We start from the raw sequence: 22,357 nt of genomic DNA on the forward strand, positions 1-22,357 counted from the left end.
CCGCCAGGGTGAGCGGGAAGCCAATTGCTGCAGAGGGGCTGCCCCGGCCTGCGAGGCATCCTAGGGACGTGGGGCTTGGACGAATTAATTCCCACCCCCACCCCACCCCCGCAACCCCCAGTCCAGCTCAGCCCGTGCGCTCCATCCCCCTCACCCCCCTACCCCCTGCAGGCAGGGCAGAAGCGCTGGGAAAAAGCCATTCATCAACGCAGAACTGGAATTGTCTAGATTAAGGCAGTGAGGAGAAGCCGCGCCCCTTATCCGACTGCCCTTATGGTGAAGACGAGGGGGAGTAATTACTGTAATTAGAATTAAGGTTTCAGTGGCAAAGCTCCTCTGATCCACGGATTTCCAAGGAAGGTTGCTTCGCTGCTTAGGAGGGCGTGTGAAAGCAGGGTCTTCTGAGACAAAGGGAACATGCCTTTTAAGGAAAATGAGGAATCCAAGCTCTGAGGGGTCGGCTACACCAGTGGCCCTTCACCGGGGTGATTCTGGCCCCCAGGGGACATTGGGCAATGTGGGGAGACATGTTTGATAGTCACAGCTGAGGGGAGGTGCTACTGGTATCTAGTGGAAGAGGCCAGGAATGCTACCTAAACATCCTACAGCGCACACACACTTTCAACCAAGAGCTCCCCAGCCCAAAACTTCAAGAGCAGCCAGGCTGACACACTGGTCTACACAGATCACACGCAGTGAGTGAAAAAAAACCTGGTTCACTCTGTCCCCAGAAGGCCAGTCTCGGCCCTCACACCCCCGCCCCCTCCCCCTCCTTGTTTCACCGCGTAGTACATTAAGTTCCAGAAAAACACCTCCCTTCAGCGCTTCTCAGGAATAATGTCCCCAACCAGTTTCTTTTTTTTTTTTTTTTTTTTTTTAAATATTTATTTATTTCTCCTTCCTTCCCCCCACCCACCCGTTGTCTGTTCTCTGTGTCTATTTGCTGTGTCTTTTTCTTTGTCCGCGGCACAGGAATCTGTGTTTCTTTTTGTTGTGTCATCTTGTTGTGTCACTTCTCCATGTGTGCGGCACCATTCCTGGGCAGGCTGCACTTTCTTTCGCGCTGGGCGGCTCTTTTTACAGGGTGCACTCCTTGTGCGTGGGGCTCCCCTACGCAGGGACACCCCTGCGTGGCACAGCAGTCCTTGCGCACATCAGCACTGCGCATGGGCCAGCTCCACATGGGTCAAGGAGGCCCGGGGTTTGAACCGTGAACCTCCCATGTGGTAGGCGGACGCCCTAACCACTGTCCCCAACCAGTTTCTTCCTGAAGGTGTTGCTTTGAGGCTGGCAGCTGAAGGGAAGGAGGATGTCGAGGATCTCCAGGACCCACTTGCCCTCCAGCTCAGGAAGTGGGCGTCCTCCAGGGCTCACCACAAAGGCCCGGGGTCAAATCTGGAAGTAGCCTTGGGCAGGTTTGGAACCAAAGTTTAGCTTCAGTGTCCACATCTGTAAAATGGAGATAATAATTGTGCTGTTTCATAGGTTTTTGAGAAGGAAATGAGAGTGTTTACCCCAGTACCAGGCGTATGTTAGGTGCTCAGAAAGGAATGGGGGAGAGGAGAGAGTAGGATTCAATCAGTCTGAAGCACCCTGGTGGGTCAAGATTGCTGCCATTCCAAATCCCCACGAGGGAAGGGCACTGGCCATCACCCTTCCAGGGACAGCTGTCATTTCCTAGTCATAAAGCATAAAGCGGATGCACGAAGCTCATTAGAATCATCATCCCCATCATCTGCAAAGCTTAAGTGTACATCTGAGCAAAGTTCCACTCACCTTCTCCTTATTTCTCTACGGTGATGCTAGAAAGAGAAAGGGGGTGGGGGTGAGGATGGGCATGGGGCTAGAATGGCCTCCCTAAGTATCCTCCTGCACCACTACACTGTTTCTTCTTGACAGCGTTTGACTGGGCTGATTATTTCCAACAAAGCCCATATCATTTTCAATGTGAATTTCAAATCGCACTGATCCAGCCCTTCTTAGCTAAAGTCAGCTTTATCAACCACAAGAGATGTGGGATTTGAGAGAGATCTGAGTAAATTCACATTGTTTGGATAAACTCATTCCGGGAGCTCAACAAATCAAAGCCAAAATGGATATGTATTCCAAAGAGACAGAGAACTGCTGGGGAAAGGGGGGGTGGGGAGGGAAAAAAGTTACCATTAACATTTTTATTTCTTTAAGGAAAACAACAACAGAGCTATCCGTTTTTAATGAGTGTGTTTGCAACCTCTTTTTGACTCATTACCAGGGCTCCCTAGGACTCCAAGTGAAGTGATAGGAGCTGTGAGATTGGTGACAGGGGAGGCAAGTCATCGGAGAAAGTCAAGTCCTGCTACAGCCCCCCACTCCACCCCCACGCCAGTCAGTGAGACTGCTATCAAATATGGTAATGGACGAATTTATGCATTATCCCATAATTTAAGGAACTGGTGTATCATGTATATTTAAAACTATTTCTCTGTAGTTTTAATTATCTCAGTCTGCAGGGGCAAAAAGAAAAAAAGCAGGCAGCTCTCAAGCCTGAGACCAAAATGAAAGCACTTGCCTGCTGACAGCTAAGGCGTCCATCCTAGCTGGTTGAGATTTCCTATAAAATTTGCATCGGAAAGACAGCTTTAAGTACACTCAAAATAAAAAAGGAGCATTTGCATCTAATTTGCTGCACTTGCAGCATTAGAGTTTTATCTGAATAAAGACGCATCAACTGGATTTATATAGTTAAGCTGATAGCTGGGAAAGTCAACACAAAATATCAGCTGAATTCGACAAAGTTGAGGAGCAGCTAATAATATTTACAAGTGTTTTTCCCCCTCCATTGCTGACTTTAAAATTGTAGCAAATGGTCTTCTTTTACCCAAGCCTGGTGAGTACAAGCTTTTAAAGAAAGGCATCTTTATGGATAGAGCCCCCTCCCATGCCCCCACCTGCACACACCCACGTGTGAGCACTGGGGAAGGGGCGCGCCCAGGTCTGGGTGGGAACTGTGGTGTCCTAGGGCATCATGGTGGCTTTGGGCTCAGTCTAGGTTTGAATCCTGACTGCCACTTACTGGCTGTATGACCTCCAGCCAGTACCTGCTAAGTCTCAGTTTCTTTATCTGTAAAATGGAAATTGTGGTCACTCCAGTTGTGCAGTTTATGGGCTGGACGAAGGTGTCCACCCAAGGGGCCGGTGAGGGCTGAAACCCGGCCCCTTTCAGCGTGGGGAGACAGTAATGTGGTGGGGCCATCTCTGCCAAGGAAGGGGTCACTTTTTTCTAAATCACACGGCAGGTGCTGTACGGCTCCCAAGTCTCAGATCTGTCTTCTCGGGGAGGTTCTGAGCGTGTGATGGGATGCCATAAGCTAAGCACTAGAGGAGCATCTCACACATAGTAGGTGCTTGGTAAATGTTAGCTTTGTGATGATAAGGATGATGAAGATGATGATGTTGCACAGGCAATGAAATAACAAGAAAGCACAGCACAACTGACACATCTATCTTATTACAGAAGAGCCTCAACGTTCTCTTCAGTCACTTTGTTTTTTTTGTTTTGTTCTGTTGGTTTTTTTTAAAGATTTATGTATGTATTTATTTCTCTCCCCTTCTCCCCACCCCGATGGTCTGTTCTCTGTGTCTATTTGCTGAGTCGTCTTCTTTGTCCGCCTCTGTTGTTGTCAGCGGCACGGGAATCTGTGTTTCTTTTTGTTGCATCATCTTGTTGTGTCAGCTCTCCGTGTGTGAGGCGCCATCCCTGGGCAGGCTGCACTTTCTTTCGTGCTGGGCAGCTCTCCTTATGGGGCGCACTCCTTGAGCGTGGGGCTTTGTGGCATGGCACTCCTTGAGCGCATCAGCACTGCGCATGGGCCAGCTCCACACGGGTCAAGGAGGCCCAGGGTTTGAACCGCGGACCTCCCGTGTGGTAGACGGACGCCCTAACCACTGGACCAAGTTGGCTGCCTCTTCAGTCACTTTGAAGACTCCATTTCCAAGGCTAGTCCCAGGCAAGGCAGACAAAGCCGGGGTTCCAGTGGGATGCAGTCACAGGTGATTGTCTGATTCCCCAGACCCACCCCATGAGTCCTGCTTGGGTGAGGCAGTGGTGGCCTCAAAGTCCTTTAGATCTGGAATGCTCCTTTCCTCTAACCTCCTCTCCTCAGCGGGCTGGAGTACAGTAAATCCCAGGCTTTAGGTCCAACCCCGCACAGCTGGAGAGAGATTCCTGCGCTCTTGAAGGCCCCCGGGGGGCTACCTTTCCTTTCCCCTTTCCCAGCTTTGAAGGAAATAGCGGCTCAGCAAGGGGGCATGACGCCCCCCTGTGTTGGCTTCCTGGCCTGGCTCATGCCTGAGAAGCCCACCCAGCCACTGCCCTGAAAGTCAAGCTCCTGAGACCCCAGCTGTCTCACCAAGGGAACTGGAGAGGGGCATTTCCACCAGGCAGTCCCAGGCTTAGCCTGCAATATCCACCCCTGCGATTCCTTTCATTTTCTGGCTCCAAATCATGGCTTGCCACTTAATCAACTGGGTGCATTGGGGCAAGTCACTTTCCCCTCTAAGCCTCAGTCTCATCTGCAAAATGGGGGTAGGAAGACTATCCATTTCTCAAGGTTGTTGTGTTGTGTTCTCCCACCTTAGCCTGGGGGCAGAGTGTGAAGAAGAGTAACTAATGACCAATCACAGATCACAGACCAGGATAAAGCCACCTTGTACCAAGCTCCAGCCAAGGGGAACAAGCTCCTGCTGCCCAGTCAAGGACCAAGTGGCCAGAAGTCCAGACAACAGCTCACTGAGCTGGGAACACCCCATTTCAGGGGCACACCCTAGAGCCACTGCCCAAATTTGATATCTGCGTTGATGGAGAGCAAAGGGCCTCCCACCCACTCACGCTTGCGAAAGCCCGTGAGCAGCAACACGCCAGCTGCAGGTGCTAGTGTTTTAGAGTGTGTATGTGCATGTATGTGTGTGTGTGTGGAGGGGGGGGGATAAAAGCCCTTCCCATGTGACAGAGCAAGATCTGTGGGTCAAGAACGAGGTGCCCCTCGCTGGCAGTGTCGTCACAGCAGGCACAATGGGATTAAGTCTTACCCAGAGGATTTTGCTATTTATTAATAGAAACAATGAGCAGTGTGCTTCCAGTACCACCTCCTTTGCCCCAGTAAGCCCAGGGTGCTGTTATCACCGAGCAACAAAATTGCATCTCAGAACAGAGCCTGGAGCTGCTCCAAGGTGCTGTGCCCTGGGAAGCAAACCTAACAGGAGCGGGTACGGGGGGCACAGGTGTGCCGGGCACTCTTCAACGTCATCTCGTTCCACCTCCATCCTGGTTTGGGAGGCTCCCACCCCCCACCCTACCCCCCACCCCACCAACAAAGCAGGCCCTGATATGAGAATCTGGGCACGTGTTTCTTTGGCAGGTAACCTCAGGCAGCCCCGGGAAGGGGAGGGGAACTGAGGCAAGGAAGGGAGGAAAGCCTACAAAGGGTGGGTTAATGAACAAGTTACTGTGGGGCAAACTGGGGCTCATTCTTGTCGTGAGCCCTTGGCCAGACTGTGTAGCAGACACCTCAGAACAGTCCTGCTGAGGGCAAAGGAGCCGGTGAGTTTAGCCACCAACACCCAGGCCTCATTGGTTTATGAGAGGATTTTTGTTTTTTTAGAAGGCACCAGGGATTGAACCCAGGACCTTGTACATGGGAAGCAGGTGCTCAACCACTGAGCCACACCCACTCCCCACCAGGCCTGCCTGGATGCGAGTCTTTCTCGGGGCTATAGCCATCTGGACTGCCCGGCTCACAGGTCATGAGAACACTGTCAAGCAGGGAGATGTAAAGTCGCTGGCCAGCATGGGAGCTGGCCGTGCTGATCTCCCAGGGGGACCAGTGGAACACAGCTGGGGCCCTAACAGCGTAGACAGGCACCTGTTATTACTATCCCCGTTTTGAAGGTGGGGAGACTGAGACTCAGAGGGACTCAAAGGCACATGTGTCAAAGCACACAGGTAGGAAGAAGTAAAGCTGGGGTGAGAGCCCCGTCATGTTTCACTCTAGAGCCTGTCCTCTCACCCACCAAGCTTATCTGCCAATTGCAAGTACAGCAAAAAATAAAAAGAATTCTAATGGCATTCAAAAAAAGTAGCCATGCTCTAAAATGTATTCATCAATGAACGTACCACACTAATAAAAGAAGTTGTTGATGTGGGGAAAGTGAGGGGGGGGGTGGAAAGTGGGACATATGGGGACCCCCTATATATATGTATTTATTTAAAGATTTATTTTTGTTTTATTTTTTATTTACTCCTCCCCCTCCTTGCCACTTGCTTGCTGTCTGCTCTCTGTGTCCATTCGCTGCGCCTTCTTCTGGATCTGCTTGTCTCCCTTTGTTGTGTCATCTTGCTGTGCCAGCTCTCTGCGGGCGAGGGCCATCGGCTCTCCGTGGGCGTGGCCAGCCAGCCTTCACAAGGAGCCCAGGACTGCAAACCCAGGGCCTCCCATATGGTAGACGGGAGCCCAATTGATTGAGCCACAGCCGCTTGCCCAACTGTATTTTTTAAAGTAACATTTTGTGTGATCTATGTATCTTTTAAAAATAAATTAAAATATATTCTTTTTAAAAAAGGAGTCTGCATTTGAAACAAGTGCTTGGCACACAAATGCTCAAAAAGGGTTAATTTCTATGCTTCCCAGTTTGAACCTCTTTTCTAACTAATAATGGAAGTAAGCTCACCTTGGAGGAAAAGAAAACTAAGAGCCTGGTCCACTCCTTGCAGCAGCCTGGCCAGATGCAGAAGGGATGGAGGCACCCGACATACTGCTGCTACCCCTGCATTCCCAGGCCTGGAGCCCAGGAGTCCAGGTCCCAGGCCAGAAGAAGGCTATGGGAGGCTGCACCCGGGGCCCCTCAGGATCAAACTAGGTTGGGAAGGGAGCTAGAAGAGTAAAGAGCGCAGATCCAAGCTACTCAGAGGAGAGAGATCCCAGCACGGGAACCATCTGTGAGTGATTCCAGAGGTCTAGTTAGGGTACTAAACTTAAGAGTCTCCCTTTGAAATAGCCTAAAGGCCTGAAATGTTCTATCAGACAAGGTTTCTTCCCTTGAACTGGCACATCTGTAATATCTGAAGATGCTCATCTCAGCAAATGCCACATTACAATGTGGCCATCCCTACCTCCCACAGAAGCCAGCAAGACTGTCTAATTTAGGGGTTCTTAAACTTTTTTGTTCCATAGACCCCTTTGCCAGTCAGGTAAAAACCATAGACCCCCTCTAAGTTGCAGCAGATAGTTTTATGACACTCAACAATTGGCATGTCTTTAAATTACATTTTAGGATTATTCAAAATGATGTTTTACAACTTTCCCATAATTTCAATACCTGATAACCTAACACGGTTCAACATCTGTTCAAATGTTTTCAGCAAACATTTAGAAATTCGAGTTTTCCCACAGTGTCATGAAACCATCTCCGCCATCCTTACCAACCTTTTTGGAGGCAGTTATACACTGCACTCAAAACACGCTACGTGAAAATAAAAACCATACTACATCCACACTATACTGTGTATTATTTAATAAATATATCTCACCTGCACCAACACATCTCCACAAGAATAATGTTTTTTTCAAATTTTCAATTCAAGCTCATAGACCCCCTGAAATCTTTCCACAGACTTGTTGGCGTTTACATGGGCCCCTGGTTAAGAACCCCTGGTCTAATTCCATGGCCAGCCTGGATGCCGAATCACAGGTTAGCAGTCTCTTGGCACTGCAGGCATCACCCTTGGCAACTGACCAGTTCCTCTAATAATGTGATTGCTTTACCAGCCCAGAGTCCTGGAGTGAACCCTCAGTCAAGCTGGACACCAACTTCATCAAGTGTATCAGTTTCCACTATGGGACTAGAGGACTAGAATCACACAGATCTGGATTCACATCCTCGCTCTCCCAAGCTGGGTGACATTACACAGGTGGTTTATCCTCACTGAGGCTGTTTTCTCATCTGCAAAATGGGGATAACCTGATATCAGGGGACTGTTTCCAGGATTAAATGAAATCCTTTGTATAAGGAGCTCATCTACCTGATCCAGTATATATGGAAGACTAAACTTTTGGGAGAAAGTTTCCTGCTACATAACACACATACACAGAAAAAAAAAAATGTTGGATAAAATATGTTTTAAAGAAGACTTCTTTGTTCTTTTTTTAAGGCATGGGTGAGCTGGCAGGAAAAGTAAGTGAAATCCTTGGGGGCCAGAAACAAAGAGAAAGCTCAAAAGCAGAGAGTAAGTAAGCATGAACTAGTGTTTGCCGGGAGAGCAGCTGCTAACACCTGGAGGAATTAAGCCTTTGTTTTAAAAGGGTCTCCCAAGTGTAAGGAGACCCTTTAAAACAAAAGTTCAATTTTGTTTTAAAGGGTGGATGTGTAGATTGGGGGTTCCTATATAAAGTTAGAAAGATGACACCTTGAGTGAGTGAATTAGGGAAAAAACAAAACGAATCAGTAATCCATATCTCAATAAAGCTGTATCCCTCAAAAAAAAAAAAACAAAGAAAAAATCCTGCAGAAGGAGTCCATGAGATTCCGTTTTGTTTCTTTCTTTTCTTTCTTTCTTTTTTTCTTTTTTGCCAGTTTTGGCCTTGGCTCTGAGTAAAAAGAAAAGAGGAAAAAAATCTCCCCTATGAATTCATAGTCACAAACCAGCTGCAACTTAGGTTTTGAGTCACAGAACCCATCTACCATACCAACATGGCCAAAAACAAACATAACAACAAAAAAAAACAACCTAAGTTAAATATGTAGTTTAAAGTGGTCCCCATGTTGTACTTAGCCAAGGAGCTTGGCAGAAGCAAATGCAAAATTTCAGTAGAATAACCCATGACCAAAAAACTCCTATAGATAAATTGCCAGAGGACATGAGTTTACAAACAAAAATTCCAAAATCACAAGGAAACAAACCACCATGAGAATAAGATCTGTAATATCTGCAGATGTTTGAATTAAACAAAACAGAATAGAAAACCAAGTATGTTGAGTACATTTTAAGAGCTAAATTAAAGCTTTAGAAATAGATGATACACATAACACAGTTAAATCTTAAAGACATACTATTGAGTAAAAGAGGTCAAACCCAAAGGAGTACATGTTGTGTTGTTTCAGTGGGGCAAGTTTCAAAAACAGGCAAACCTGCGGTGTTAGAAATCAGAAGAGTGGTTTCTGTAGAGAAAAGGTGAACTGTGATTGGCAGGAGCACAAGGGGAGATTCTAGGGTGAAAGTCACATTCTATTTGTTCACCTGGGTTGTGGTTATGTAAGCGCAGTTACTTTGTGAATATTCATTATGTTGTAAACCTATGATTTCTGCACTTCTCTCTATGTAAGTCATACTTCAATTTAAAAGAAGAAATGGATGAGATAAATAAATTAGACACAGCTGAGGAAGTATTAAAGAGCTAGACAAGAGAGCTGAAGGAATTATTCAGACTGCAGCACAAAGAGAAAAAGAAGTAGAAAGTTTGGAAGAGAGGTTAAAAAACATGCAGGATCAAATGAAAAGCCCTAACATACATCTAATCTGGATTCCAGAAGGAGAGACTAAGGTATTAGAGGGAGGGGATAGTCAAGTAAAAATGGTAGAGAATTTTCTACAACTGATGAGCATCATCAATTCTCAAATTCAGGAATCTCAAGCAGAACAATTTTTTTAAAATCCGCATATTAGACATCTTACTGAAAGAACACCAAAGACAAAGAGAAGATCTTAAAAGCAACTCAAAAGAAAAGAGACAATACCTACTAAGGAACATCCATGAGAATAATAGCTGACTTCTCAATAGTTGCATAATAATGGCACATAGTAAGCATTTAATAAATGGAAGTCAGCATTAATAGTACTTGAAAATCACAATAGTAGTAGAAGCTCTGCTACTGTCTTATTATGCAACCTGGAGCAAGTCATTTAACCGCTCAGAGCCTTAGTTTCCTTGTCTTTATTATAGGGTTTTGGTAAAGACAAAATGAGATCATATAAATAAAGCACTTGGCACAGTATCTGGCCCTTGGTGAAAACTCAATCAATTTCAGCTACAAGGTCACCCTCAGTAGGCCAGAGCAGGAGTAGTAATGGTCAAGTTCATCTCAAATTACTTCTCCAGATCACTGCCCCAGGATTCTCATTTTAAACTTCAGGTCTTCACTCCACCAATAGAAAACACTTATCTGGGAAGTGCCAGACAAGGGCAAACCTATGAGGAAGCTCTAAGAAAGACCATTTAATGGAAATGGGTTCCACGGTCTTGGTCCCAGCCTACTTCCATTTCCAGAGACAACACACCCTACATACTCACATCCATCAGATGAAGCAACATGAATCTCACCGTCTTCCTTGCAATCGCGGCCTGCTTGTCACTTTACAAAACTGGCTGATCATATTGGGACCTCATGGAAACCATGTGAAGTTAGCAGAGCAGGTGAAGAAAGAATTGTAGACTGTAAAGGGTGAATGACTTGCCCTGAGGCATAGCACTCCCAAATGGCAGGCTGGGACTTGAACCCAGGCCTTTGAGCTCACCCTGCAGTCTCTCATCTGGGGCCTAGCCTAGGACTTCTTGAGCACGCCAAAGCTCTTCTCCCCAGATCTTGGAATAAATGGCTTCTACTCATACTTCAGGTCTCAGCTCAAATGCCCCCTTCTCAGAGAGGCCTTCCCTGAAGCCCCCCACCCCTTCCCATTTAATTCTCTACAACTGTACCCTTTTCACTTCCAAAAGAGCACCCTCCATTATTCCTAATTACACTCATATTTGTTGCTCATGTGCTTAATGCCTTTTTTTTTAGTATTGTTTTTTTTCAAAGATTTATTTTTATTTATCTCTCCCCTCCCTTGCCCCCCACTATTGTCTGCTCTCTTGTGTCCATTCACTGTGGGTTCTTCTGTGTCTGCTTGCATTGCATTCTCAGTGGCACTGGGAATCTGTGTCTCTTTTTTTCGTTGCATCATCTTGCTGTGTCACCTCTCTGTGTGTGCAGTGCCACTCCTGGACAGGCTGCACTTTTTTCACATGGGGCAGCTCTCCTTGTGGGGCACACGCCTTGCGCATGGGGCTCCCCTACAAGGAAGAGACCCCTGCGTGGCATGGTACTCCTTGCGTATGGCAGCACTGCATGTGGGCCAGCTCACCATACTGGACAGTAGACCCTGGGTTTGAACCCTGGACCTCCTATATGGTAGGTGGGTGCTCTATCAGTTGAGCCACATCTGCTTCCCTGCCTAATGCCTTTTTAGCACTGCACCACCCCACACCTAGCAGAGGGCCCACCATGTAGTAGCCATCCAACAAAGGTTTGTTGAATAAATAAATGGTGAATTCATGTACAGTGCCATCTCAAGTTATGCTATCAGCTGCAGTATCACTTTACAGAGGTCAAAAACAATATGCTCTATTTCTTCTTACTACCCTTCCCCATGCTACTTGGAGCAACACTCACAAAGGAAGACTTTGTTGAGTGCACCAGGGTATCCTCCTGCCTGCTTCCTTCGCTCATTTTCAGCCACAAAGAGCTCGAACAAACCCACACCCTAGATTTGTTCCCTTGCCTCCATGTACTCAATCAACAAACATTTGCTGGGCACCTACTATGTGTTGGGCACTTGTGCTCAGCTCTGGGGATCAAGGCAGATGCAGCCCCTGCCCTCCCAATGAGGACAGACACAAAATGAGCTATGACAGTAAACTGTAATGTGGCTGTAAACAGGGGCCAGCAGAAGTGTGAGTGTATCTTACCTGATGAGGATCATTCAGAAAGCTGTGCCCTACTTATCTGCTTTTGTCTTGTAGCTCTAGGATTTTAGTGAGTCCCTGGGTACCAAGGAGGGCACAAGAGAGAGGAGAGCGGGGAAGGAGGTAGAAAGACATTAAAACAAAAATAAGAGAGAGAGAATGAAGCAGTGTAAGGTTGGTCACACATTTGTCATTAAGTCAAAGCCAAATCCCAGTGTTTGTGTGAGGTGGAATTATCTCATTCTTTTAGCCTGCGAGTCTCTGTGATCCACCAGTCAAGTATGTGATTGGATTTCAGCTCAACAAAACCTTAAATTACACACCTATTGTGCCTGAGCTAAGCCTAGTTTCACAGCGGTGGAGAAGGCTTCTCCCGGCTTCTTTGGCACTGTTCGATCCAGCTCCTGTTCTCATCCGCTGGTTGATGAATGAGTAATAGGATTAGAGAGTTTCATCTCCAGCCACACGGTAATTGTCGTATTGGATGCAGGGACAAAGGCTGGGTGATGGATAGGGTCTGCAGAGTGGAGATGGCCTGTTTCCCCCGAAAGGTGGCCACCAGTGTGCAGGGATAAGCCAAGGACATCAGGGAAGGTGCTGCCAAGTTCTGAGGTGATGCCCGTTAGCATGGAACAGGGGCCTGCCAGCATCAGACTGCATGGGGCATCTATCTCAACTTCTCACCACTGCCCCCTCAACTGCTCCCTGAGGTTGGGGAGGGGCTTCTTCTGAGTTTTTCCTGCCCAGCATCTATTCCCCTCCTTCTGGATTTAGAACTCACCTTTTCCAGGGGAACCACCGCATCCCCACTTTCAGGAGAAGGTTCTGGGGGAACTGACCCCCCTCCAGCTTCCCGGGAGGTTAGGCAACAAAGCCAGGCCAATCAGAGCAACGACATTCCGTTTTGTAGAACTTTTGCCGGAGCCACCAGGATGCAGGCTTGTTCTTTCTACAGGGCTGGCGAAAGGGGAAGTGCAGTGGAGGAAGGAGAAAAAGTCAGCGACCTGGTCTGTGGGACTTGGAAAGGCAGAGGCTTGTTTTCTCTTCTACTAACACCTCAACCTCTAAGACTGAAGCCACATCTACCCCTTGGGTTTTTCAGTAAATAAAAACCGGTTAATTCTCTTTATGGCTCAAGATAGCTTGATGTAGGTTTTCTGTCCCAGTGACTTCTTGTGCATTTTACAAATGAGGAATTGAGGTTGAGAGGGATCCAGCCAAGATCACACAGCTAATAAAGGCAGAGCTGGGAAACAAACCCAGGCCTTTTTATTCTGAACCCAGAATTCGTTCCTTGAAAATATCCCTTCCCACCAGACAGATGCGACCCTGCTCTGTGGAAGGGCCCAAAGACTCTGGTACCAAGAGGGAAGGAAACAAATCAGCCCAGGAGGCTTTTTGGGGAATGGGGTTAGGAAGGGCAGGACAGATGTTTTCTTTTTGTCAAAACCTCTGATCTAGTCTGACATTCTTTCCTGCTCTGGGGCTAGAGTGGAAAGAGGGTTAGAACAATGACGATAACAAGGACTTTGGAGACAGACAAATCTGAGTTCCATTTCTGACTCAATCATTGATTCTAGCTGTGAGTTTGGGCAAGCATCGCATCTTCTCTGAACATGAGTTCTCTCATCCACTTGGCTTTCCCCTTAAGGGTGCAAGATGACTACATCAGCTCCAAGTATGGAATCCTCAAGGCTGAAGGACTTCCATTCCCACATCTCTCTCCTTTTGCAGAATACCCAGCACACCTTATTGGCCAGAACTGGATCACATGACCATCCCTAGCTGCAAGGGATGCTGGGAAGGCAAGCCTGTGGGAAAAGAGAATGAAGTGACTATGATTGGCTTAGCCAATCAGACTTCATCCTATAGGACTCTACTAACAAGAAGAAGGAAGAAGATAGCTGCTGGGGAAGCAGCCCACAGCAGCTGCCAGATTATATGAATGCAAAGCACTCTAGGCAGTCTGGCACATGAAAATCACTCAGTAATTGGAACTTTTATTATTATTATTATTCTCAATGTTCTGTGCAGTTATCCACAGAGTGGCTTTTTAAGCATACTTCCCCTCCCCAGTTCAGAGCTTCTAAGGAGTCACAGAGCCCACGGGCTGCTGGCTCCACCCCTCTTCCTGCATCCACATAGCCATACAGGAGCAGTCCACTACCTCAGGACAGCAAGATGTCTCAGGCGCCAGCCAGCTATCCTCTCCCTTGCTGCAGAAGGAAACAAACACAGCAGGGGTCGCAGAGGGAGAGCTGCAGAAGACAACAGAGAAGAGAAAGTCCCGATGGAAAGCAGATTTGGGGAGTCATGTGCCTAGAGGCCATTAATGCAGTTATGGAGCAATCATCCTCAGGTTGTATTAGCTGTGTTTCACAACCAGCTGATTTTACAGCACAAGTGCTGGCCCCTTCCTACCCCTCCTTCTTCCTCGGCCTCTCTCCCTAGTTTACAAGAAAGAGGACAGCTGAATTTCCCACTACCCAAAAGGAGAGTGAGAACATGACACTGAGGAGAGCTCTCTCCTGGAATAGACAAGCCACGCTCCTGGTCTCTCCACGCTCCCCAGGCCCCAGTGATGTGGACATTCATTCATTCAGCCAGTCAATCATGGATTCAACCAAGAGCTTTGGGTGCCAACCATGTACCCACTTCCCGCCAGGTGCTGAGGCACAGCCCAGCAGTGAATCACACAGGCTGCTTTCAAGCAATTTTCTTTCTTTGCAGACGACACCTTCCCAGACCTTCCAAGGGTATTACCTGGGCCCAGCATCCCAATTGCTCCCCCTCAACCTGCACTCAGGTCACACAAATTACACACATGCACCATGTGTATATCTCCAACCTCCACTTTGCTTCCCCCCCACCCCAGGAGGGCTATAATCAAAAAGATATACAAAAACAAGTGTTGGCAAGGAAGTGGGCAAATTAGAACCCACATACATTGGTGTGGGAATATAAAAGATAGGATAAAAGATGGGACTCCTTTGGAAACAGCTTGGCAGTCCCTCAAAAAGTTAAGCCTAGAGTTACCATATGACCCAGGAATTCCACCCCTAAGAGAAGTGAAAACATATGTTCACATAAACACTGGTACACAAATGCTAATCACAGCGTGATCCATAATAGCCTAGAAATGGAAACGATTCAAATGTCTATCAATTGAGGAAAGGATAAACAAAACGGGGTCTAACAGTAGAATCCTCAGTGATAAAAAGGAATGACTTACTGATACATACTACCACATGGGTGAACCTCAAAAATTATGCCAAGCAAAAGAAGCCAGACACAAAAGGCCACATGCTGTGTGAATAGGCAAATCCATAGAGACAGAAAGTAGATTAGTGGTAGATAGGGACAGAGGCGAGGGGGAAATGGGGAGTGACTGCTAAGTGGATATAGGATTTCCTTTTGGGCTGATGAAATTTCTTATTGTGGTGGTGATAGAACTCGGTTAGTGACGACAGTTATGCAGTCTTGTGAATACACTGAAAACTATTGACCTGCACACTTTAAAAGGATACATTTTATGGGATGTAAATTATATCTGAACTAAAAAAAAAAAACCTTTCCTAGAGCTCCTGGCCATAAGCAAGCAAGCATTTAGCTGGGAAGCAGCAGCTGACCCAGTTTGCTTCCTGCCTTCCTTGGCATCAGCACGGACTGTTGAGTCCTAGGAGGACTGGCGCTGCATGACAAAGCCCTGCTGGAGACCCTGGCAGCCAGGCTGGGGAGGGGCCCTCTGATGCCTCCCCCCACTCTGCTCTGCCCTGAGCTGACAAGGGAGCCATGTTGGACACTGGGCATGTCCTTGGAAAGGACGCCAGGCTGGAGACCTCGGCAGCGTCCTGTCACGGACCAGCTTCTCCTGACTGTGCTCCCGGAGGGGGAGGAGGCCAGCGGAGGGGACTTTTGTCATGACCCTTGCCCCCATCAGAGCCATCACACCTGCACGGAAGGCTCACCAAGGGGGTTAGCATCCGTTCTTTTCCCTTTTTAAATTATTCTAGTGAACTGTACTGGAGTTGAAGGGACCAGGTGGAATTTTTTTTCATGCAGAAAGCCAGGATGGAGACCTCAGGGAACCCTCAGCCTGCTCGCTTTTCTAGGGACCTGATTAACAAGAACCAACTTCCTTGGAAGCCACTAAAGCAGCGGTTCTTAACCTTTTTTGTTCCATGGACCCCTTTGCCAGTCAGGTGAGAACCTCGGACCCCTTCTCCGAATGTAGCGGCAGATAGTTTTACGACACTCAACTAGCATCATGTCTAACAACTACAGTAATTTCAAAGTATGGAGTAGCATAAGCGATTTCTCGAGATATGCAACAACTGTAATGTAATATGAAACGAACACTATTGTGATTTATTGCATACATTCATAAGTGAAGGAAATGCTAGATTTCAGTTAGAGGTCAGAGAAAGTAAAGATAATAAGTTGATTTTTTTCGGTTCAAGCCCATGGACCCCTGAAATCTTTTCAAGGACCCCTTGGGGGTCCCCTGGTTAAGAACCCCTACACTAAATGTTTTAAGTAACACATTTTTCCTTCCCTGTTAGACTCACCATCTTCATTTTTCATTCTCCAACTCTCACAGGTTGGGGGTGAGGGAAGCCCAAGTCTAAATTCCCAAGGTCAAGGAAATTTGCCTCCAACAGTCCTTTGGTTCTTGCCCCTTCTCCTCACCAGGACCCAGATAACCTCTCACGGCTCAACCCCTCGAGCTTGTGCGAGGGTCTCCCCAGCCTCTCAAGGTTGTGAGAACCAGGTATTGTGGGAAGGGCTGGGGTGGGGAGAGCAATTCTAATGACCCCACAGTTTACTTGGGTGTGACAGAATTTCAGAGTCTAAAGTTGAGACCCAGGCTCCACGCAGGTCAGTGCCATGTAGACATGAGCTGTTCCCAAACCTCAGGAGCAGTGCTGTCCAAGAGGAGCTCCTGGGACCACCAAAGCCCTCAAGCCCACAGCTGCTTTTCCAAACTTGGGCTCAGCCAGAGTGGGAGAAAGGATGCCCCATGGGAAGGAAAGGTTCCAGCCCCACAGAAGAAGGGACAGTTGCCCTTGGAGTCTGCCATTCTCCCCGGGTAGCCACTGATCGTCACCTGCTAGCATCCAGGAGAAAGCACCCAAGCGGAAGGACCAGGTAGCCTCAAGTCCTCCACTGATGTTTTGCTTTGTTTTTTCTTAAGAAGTACCCAGGATTCAACCCAGGACCTTGTACATGGGAAGGTGCTCAACCACTGAGCTATATCAGCTTTTCCTCCCCTGACTTCATTTTACTTACCTCTGAGGATAGGGGTGAAGATCAAAAAAGGCCTCAAATGTGAAACACATTCATGCTCCCTAGTGCCATGGAAATCGAAAGGAGGACTATCAAGAAGGAAAGATATAGCTGTTGAAAAAGGTTTTAAAAAACACATCGGAAAACAAGATACACCAAATTTTAAAAAAAGAAAAAGAGAGAGACATCAGAAAGCCCTTTGTTAAGTCACTTCCTTCTGAAAGTTTCTATCTCTTGGACTTACTGTATTTTCTTGAGGTTCCAGGATAAGTCTGCAGGGGAGGAAGCCTACGTTATCCGAATCTGCAGCTGAGTTCTTCCAGTCTTAAGATTTGTTCTTTTCTCAAAACATTTATTAAGCTCTGACTGCATGCCAGACCCCTAGACAGATGCTGGGTGATGGATCTGAGTCACATTCAGTCCCTGCCCTCGATGAGCTTCCAGTTCAGGGGAGCAGAGAGTCAGGCCTGAAAAAAAGGCTAAATACACCACAGAGGCAGAGGCACTGGAATGATGGTCAGGGTTTCGGGAGGACACGATTGTTTGCTGGGAGATACGAGTGAGGAAAACTTCAGAGAGAAGCAGGAGTGGGTTGCTGTGAAGAGGCTGGCCTCTGGGGGTCACGCAAATTTGGGTTTGAACTGCAACTTGGCCATTTAGAAACTTTATCTGGTTGGGTGACTTGGAGAAAGGGATTAAACTCTCTAAGCCTGAGTTTACCCCTCTGTGGAACAGTGGAGATAAGTGTCTACCTCACAGAGCTATTGGGAGAATGAAGGACACAACACAGCACAGTAAGTGCTCTCTCCATGACTCCTAGAGAAAAGATGTCCTGTTGACTCTTGAAAACCGACGATGTGTTCACCTGTGATGGGGGTAATTAAGGGGGAGAGGGAAGAATAGTGTGGTGGTCAAGAAAGATCCAGAAGCCCGGTGCCCTCAGACAGTTGTGAATTGTTTAAGGCGACTTCCCTCCTGGACCCCAGCACACCATCCCACCGTTTCTAGGGAAACAGAATCAGCAGGAGATATCTGCATCTAGTGTGCGATTTTATGAGAGCCTCTCACCTGACTGTGGGGGTCACAAGGCCAGGTTCCGCAGGCAGGCTGCAAAACCAGGGGCTCCAAAGAAAGTCCAGTGAAGGTCCCTGATGAGTTTCTGGAAGACATTGGCTGTCCAAAGACGAGCTGGGAAATTCTCTCTGAATGCTGAAATCGCTTCCCCTTTTAAGATGTTCAACTGATTGGTTAAAGCATGTTCAACTGATTGGTTAAAGCGTCACTCATTGCTGAGGGCAATCTCCCTGATTGATGTAGATGTAATCAGCTATCTATGCAGTAAAGTCACTGGTAACTAAAGTCCATAAATGTCCTTGTATTACAATTAGCCCAGTGCTTGCTTGACCAAACAACTGGGCACAATTACCTGGCTGAGTTGACACATTAGCCTAACCATCACACCCACCAAGTGTCTACTTGTCCAGACCTCGCATAGGGTGTCACCCATCAGGCTGACCTTCATCGAAAAAGGCTCCTCCAGTCAGAGTTCATTACCCCTCTTGAAGGGAAGCCCTTCGTGAGCAGGGACGGCCGCCTTGACTCTGCTGGCCATTCCTGCCCGGAAAACTGGGCCATACATCGTACTGAGCAACCAGATTTAAAAGCCAAACTGGTTGTACCTGGGTTAGGATGGTGAGTGAGCTGATTGACTCTCCACCCCGCAGCCTCTGCAGGCTGCTGGGAGCAGGAGGCCTTGCAATGTGGTCAGACAAGTGATGGCCCAAGAATGTGACCAGATCAGTGAGGGGTGCCCGGGGGGCAAGTGGCTGGGCCTCCTTCACATGCAGAGAACATTCTCCCTCCTCACAAGACTTGTGGAATGAGAGACTCATTAGCTGGCGAATAACTTCCCTGAGTAAATTCTTCTGGGGTATTTCACCACCACCAGCTGGTGTTTCTTGGCAGCCCAAGCACGGTAATAACCATGTTGAAATGGCACCCACGGCCTTGGAGGAGCAGGGCATGACTTGTTGCCTCCTCATGCCTGCACAGCCTCCCCTCTGCTGCCCCAGATCTCCTCCCTGAGCTCTCCTGGGGCAGCTCCTCCAGCTCTTTCCCAGGCCAGAGGGGCTGTGGGAGGGCCCAGCTCTGTATAGTCCCCAACCAGATGGCCCTGCCCCGAGACACATGGCACCCAGACAAATCCCCACTGCTTCCAAAGGCCACACCCCATCTCCTTTGCCAGGAACCCCTCCCACTCTCTATTCAACCCAGGTGTACTTGGACATGTTTTCAAAATCTGATTAATAAATTACCATCTCTACATGACCTGACAATAGCCGCTGATAATCCGGTATTATTAGGCGGCTTGTTTACAACTCCTATAATTTTAGGTTGTGCAAAGCCCAACAAGTTAAGAAAGGTGTCAGCCTTCCTGCTGTCAATGGCATAACATGTATTCACAAATTACATGTAATTGATCCAAAGATGTTGCAGACATTTGAAAACAAGAGATATGCCTCCTCCCTCCCAGCTCCTCCTTTTGGGAATTTACCCCCAAGGAAATTGCAGGGAATGTGGGCAAAAAGAAATTAGCACAGGTCTGTTCATCTGTTCATCCCAGTGCTGTTTATAATAACAAAAAGTTTAGAAACAACCTCCATGCGCAACAATAGGGGATTAGTTCACTAAACCTTGGAACGTGTACATGATGAGCTACTAAGCAGCCATTTAAAATAATAGTGCAGAAGATTAGCCAGTGACATGGGGAAAATGTTAATGAGCTATTAAATGGAGGAGAAAAAAAACAGATTACAAAACAATAGCTACAGTAAAGTCCACTAAAATTCTTAAGGTAGAGAGATTTACTTGCCTGGTAGTGGTGAGGAGGGGTGTGCTCCGCAGAGGGACCAGCGGGCTTGAATCTTACTAGTTGTGTGACCTGGGGCAAGTTAGATAACCTCACTCTGCTTAGTTTCATTTTCTGTAAAATGGAGAAAGCTACCTACTTCACCGGGCTGTTGAAAAAATGAAATAAAAGTATCCAAGTAAAGATAAATGATGTAAACCTTTGCAAACCTTGCTTGGTATAATTTTGCCGTCTTAACATTCTGTATTTTAATTGCATATCAGATTTTTAAATGACCACTCTAAATCTGTTAATATTTTATATATGTTTAGTTTTAATAAATTATACAAAATCAATTTTTTAAAGTATCCAAGAAAAATGCTAAGCCCTGTATTGGACACAAAATAAATGCTCAACAAAAGGGGATTCTTGTTACTGCGATTGTTATATAAAAATAGCTAACTCAGGGTGGTAGAATTACAAGTATTTTTTTCCTCTTTCATTTTCTGTAGTTTTTACTTCTCTGTTTCTAGAAGGTACTATTGTGATGAGCAAAAGTGTAAAAATGAATGGGGGATGGGCAGGGCACAGGGTGTTGCTGCTTTGAAAGAGGGAACCTGAGTCTACTGGAAGGCTGGGCATGTGCAGCACCTCGGCAAACAGGGCTGATAATCTCCTTCTAACAGATCCAACTGCCTAGAGGAGAGGAGCAGAAAAGCAGCAAGCGTCTCCGGGATCCATGTCTGAAACTGGGAGCCTGGAGAAGGCAGGGGAGAGTCTGTCCCTGGCATCTGAAAACAAGTTGTGCCGGCCTCGATCCTCCCCCCACCCGGGGCCCCACCTCCGTCACCTCATCTAATTCCCACAGGAATGGGTGTCAGAGGTGCAGGAGCCCTGGGCGGGTCAGGAGGGAGCTGGGGACAAAGTAAAGCGAGTGAAGGAGGAGCTGAGTTGGAGGAGGGCGCTGAGCTCTGCTCCTGAGGCTGAGGGGCCCGAGCACGGACTGAAGAAGGGGAGCTAAGCGGGGCCTCAGCAGAGAGGGACGCAGTTTCAAGGTTCCAGAGATCTTCCCACTGGCTAGAAGGGCACAGCTCTCCTCACGTGTCCCAGTCGGCCTCACCCAGGAGTCCAGGCAGGCGAGGCAGGCCCGGCTGAGCCTCCCTAATTAGACCTTGTCTGCCAGGTCACAGGGTGTGGCAGCAGTGGCCGGGGGCAGGGGAAGGGCGGGGGGGGGGGGGGGGGGGCACTCATCCCAAACCAGTCTCGGCCCAGTGCAGGGGCTGGTGGATAATAGGGCCTCCTTTCTCAGATGGGGCCCGGGGCTGGGCTCGGGCTCACACCAGCCTTGTGCAGGTGGGGAAGGCTGGATTCTTAGGCAGAGGGACCCAGAAAACAGGGAAGACCACCGAAAGGTGGAGCCCCCACCGTGGTGCGCTGGAGGGAGGCTGAGGAGGGAGCCGACAGGGGCTGGGAGGCAGGCCCGCGCTGAGGGACGGGCGGTGAGGCCCGCCTTCCCCAGCTCATCTCTTCATTCCCCCAGCAGAACCTCAGAGCAGCTGAGAGACCCAGGAGCATCCCGCCAAGGCAGCTCCAGCTGGGCCCTGCACCCCCCCCCCTCCCGCCTCTTAGGGACAGCAACAAGGAAATGCAAGACAGAAAGGAGACAAGCCTCCTCTCCCTCGTGGAAATGCCTGAAAAGTCTGCCATCTCTCCCACTGGCGAATGAAGGAAGGGAGCCGTGGGGTGCTTTGCTGCCCTAGGAATTCCCAGCCCCGACGGGGTGAGGGAGGCCTGGGGAGGGGTGGGCCTCGCCTGCCTTCCAGCATCTCTGTGGGGAGACTGGGGACCACAGCTAAGGATGAACAGCCCTGTTTGCAGCTGACAGCACCCCAGCCAGGCCCCCTAAAACCATCTCCCTGCCTGCCACTGCTTAAATGTAACTATACCACTTCATACCTACGAGAATGACTATAACACACACGCACACAAAGGAAAACAAGTGCTGGCGTGCGGACGGAGAAGTCAGAACCCATTCCATATGCTGCTAGAGGTGCAGCTCCTGGGTGAGACAGCCTGGCAGGTGCTCAGAAAATTAAACACAGAAGAATCACCACATGACCCTGCAATTCCACTCTTAAGGGTATACCCGAAAGAATTAAAAACAGGTACTCATTGTAACAGATGTTTCACAACAATGCAAAGAGTTGGTGGAGGGGTGATGTATGAGATTCCTGTGTGATGTTATGAATGTTTATTTTGTAAGTTCACAGTCTTTACTATACACTTACTGTTTATGTGTGTTCATGTATGAATGATGCACTAAAATTAAAAATTAAAAAAAACAGATAACAGGTACTCAAATAAGTACTTGTACACCAGTGTACATAGCAGCATTATTCACAATAGCCAAAAGGTGGAAACAACCCAATTCTCCATCAACTGATAAAAGCAAAATGGGGTACATACA

At 47.8% G+C, this 22,357-nt stretch overlaps 1 long non-coding RNA gene across 1 annotated transcript; it reads right to left on the reverse strand.

Moving 5' to 3' along the window:
- Window positions 1-912: 912 nt before the first annotated feature.
- On the reverse strand, window positions 913-20,278 carry LOC139436859 (uncharacterized). Its single transcript, XR_011646299.1, has 3 exons — window positions 17,046-20,278; window positions 12,538-14,014; window positions 913-1,449 (listed from the first exon to the last, which is right to left on the reverse strand). It is a non-coding gene; the product is annotated as an uncharacterized lncRNA (long non-coding RNA).
- Window positions 20,279-22,357: the final 2,079 nt, after the last annotated feature.

Source organism: Dasypus novemcinctus, chromosome 18, assembly GCF_030445035.2.
Source record: "Dasypus novemcinctus isolate mDasNov1 chromosome 18, mDasNov1.1.hap2, whole genome shotgun sequence".
Classification (NCBI taxonomy): domain Eukaryota; kingdom Metazoa; phylum Chordata; class Mammalia; order Cingulata; family Dasypodidae; genus Dasypus; species Dasypus novemcinctus.